This window comes from Protobothrops mucrosquamatus, unplaced genomic scaffold (assembly GCF_001527695.2).
Source record: "Protobothrops mucrosquamatus isolate PMUCROS unplaced genomic scaffold, P.Mucros_1.0 scaffold803, whole genome shotgun sequence".
Classification (NCBI taxonomy): domain Eukaryota; kingdom Metazoa; phylum Chordata; class Lepidosauria; order Squamata; family Viperidae; genus Protobothrops; species Protobothrops mucrosquamatus.
The window spans coordinates 431,173-434,269 of NW_015387069.1; positions in this window are offsets into that span (position 1 = coordinate 431,173).

Sequence of the window (3,097 nt, forward strand, 5' to 3'; positions counted from 1 at the left end):
TGTCTGATTCTCAGAAAATGCCTGGACAAGTCTCTCCTGTTTTCTTGGCAAGGTTTTTCTATGTCTTCAAATATAGATGAAATAAATGAGTTGCAAAACCAAATTAATAAGCACCTAAACAATAAAGAATAGAAAATTATCTAATACTAGCTCATCAGCAAACTATGACTGGCAAAGAGATAGGATTTTTTTTAAAAAAACTGGTAGCATCCTCCAACAAATTTAATATCAAGAAAAATAGATAACACACAACTATCTTTGAGGCCAAACTGTAGCAAATTTCTGTTCTTTCATTGTTCAAATGGTACACAGGAACCGAGCTATTATTGACGTGAAAATCATTTTGCACAATGTGTATGAAAAAGAAACAGAACAGTTTTTTGCCCTTGAAACTAACATCGACAAAAGGATGGAAACTGAAAGAAAGAAAAGAAGGGCTGTAAAATGGGATTAAATAACAATGATTCAATTGGTTTAATCTCTGAGGCAAGAGTGTTCAAATGCAAAGAGAGAGAAAGAGAGAGAGAGAAATGAATTTGTTTTAAAGCTGAAACAACTGATATACAATATACTCAGAGAACAGAACAGTATTCGGAGATTACCTCATACTTTCAAAACATATCTAAGTACCTAACCACTTAAAATCATCACATTGAGAAACTGACTAACATTCAGTAAAATGTCGACTTCCTTTTTATGGTGAAACATAATTTCTCATTTTTAGGCTGGGAAAAATACCTACCAAGTAATTAAAACCTGTTTTACACAGCTTGGTGATTATATCACTTTTTTTTTTTTTTACTGTTAACTATTTTAATCTTTTATGGATGATAACACCAATTCAACAGGCTAGCCAGTGTTTTACGGAATAGAAAAAGCTGGATTTAACTTTGTGGAACAGCAAAGAAAAAAAATAGAAAGGGCAGGTCACAGTGATCTGATCAAATGGGCCGACATTACAGAAGAAAGTCTTGTTAAAACTTTCATTGCTTTCCAAAGTCAGAACAAAATGAAAAAAATAATAATAGGCCCTGTGTTCTTGGGAGAAATCAATAGATAATACCAGTTTCAAACATCTCAATACGAAACAGAAATAATATGACAGATTAATCCCTAGTTAAATCATAAGTCCCAATTTTCAAGACTCGTGTGTGTGTGTGTGTGTGTGTGTGTGTACGTACATACATGTATATGTATAAAAATAAACATCTTGAGAATGAGATAACTGGCAAATATAAAGGTATATAACACAAAGCATTCCAAAATATGCTAACACAATTAGATAGGACTTGTTTCAAACAAATTTAACTTTTAAATGGGATTAGTTGAGTTAAGTTATGGTAACCATTCAAGAAAGCGGCATTGTATTAGTTATGATCAGGTATGTGTTCATAGTTTCTTGCTAAGCTCATAACAGGCAAGTCTCATTTCTTAATTTGTAACATGACCTTCAACTCCAAGAAACTTATTTTCAGTTGGGCTTTAGCTGCTATGACACAAGAATANTGTCTGATTCTCAGAAAATGCCTGGACAAGTCTCTCCTGTTTTCTTGGCAAGGTTTTTCTATGTCTTCAAATATAGATGAAATAAATGAGTTGCAAAACCAAATTAATAAGCACCTAAACAATAAAGAATAGAAAATTATCTAATACTAGCTCATCAGCAAACTATGACTGGCAAAGAGATAGGATTTTTTTTAAAAAAGCTGGTAGCATCCTCCAACAAATTTAATATCAAGAAAAATAGATAACACACAACTATCTTTGAGGCCAAACTGTAGCAAATTTCTGTTCTTTCATTGTTCAAATGGTACACAGGAACCGAGCTATTATTGACGTGAAAATCATTTTGCACAATGTGTATGAAAAAGAAACAGAACAGTTTTTTGCCCTTGAAACTAACATGGACAAAAGGATGGAAACTGAAAGAAAGAAAAGAAGGGCTGTAAAATGGGATTAAATAACAATGATTCAATTGGTTTAATCTCTGAGGCAAGAGTGTTCAAATGCAAAGAGAGAGAAAGAGAGAGAGAGAAATGAATTTGTTTTAAAGCTGAAACAACTGATATACAATATACTCAGAGAACAGAACAGTATTCAGAGATTACCTCATACTTTCAAAACATATCTAAGTACCTAACCACTTAAAATCATCACATTGAGAAACTGACTAACATTCAGTAAAATGTTGACTTCCTTTTTATGGTGAAACATAATTTCTCATTTTTAGGCTGGGAAAAATACCTACCAAGTAATTAAAACCTGTTTTACACAGCTTGGTGATTATATCACTTTTTTTTTTTTTACTGTTAACTATTTTAATCTTTTATGGATGATAGCACCAATTCAACAGGCTAGCCAGTGTTTTACGGAATAGAAAAAGCTGGATTTAACTTTGTGGAACAGCAAAGAAAAAAAATAGAAAGGGCAGGTCACAGTGATCTGATCAAATGGGCCGACATTACAGAAGAAAGTCTTGTTAAAACTTTCATTGCTTTCCAAAGTCAGAACAAAATGAAAAAAATAAAAATAGGCCCTGTGTTCTTGGGAGAAATCAATAGATAATACCAGTTTCAAACATCTCAATACGAAACAGAAATAATATGACAGATTAATCCCTAGTTAAATCATAAGTCCCAATTTTCAAGACTCGTGTGTGTGTGTGTGTGTGTGTGTGTGTGTGTGTACGTACATACATGTATATGTATAAAAATAAACATCTTGAGAATGAGATAACTGGCAAATATAAAGGTATATAACACAAAGCATTCCAAAATATGCTAACACAATTAGATAGGACTTGTTTCAAACAAATTTAACTTTTTTTTTTTTTTTCTTCAATATAGAATTTTATTGTTTTTATCATAAAAGAAGAAATACATCACAAGTATTACACAGTGATTTATCCCATCCCCCCACCCCCCGGACTTCCCAAACCAAACCTAGGCTAACATTCAACTACAAGTAAACAAATATTAATATCTCTAACTCCAAACTCTAAACTTAAACAATCCATCTCCTCCGTGTTAATAAAAATTATTCATTTAATTAGTTCTTCAAATACCCAAAATCTTTACCATTTCAGCAAGATAGTTTA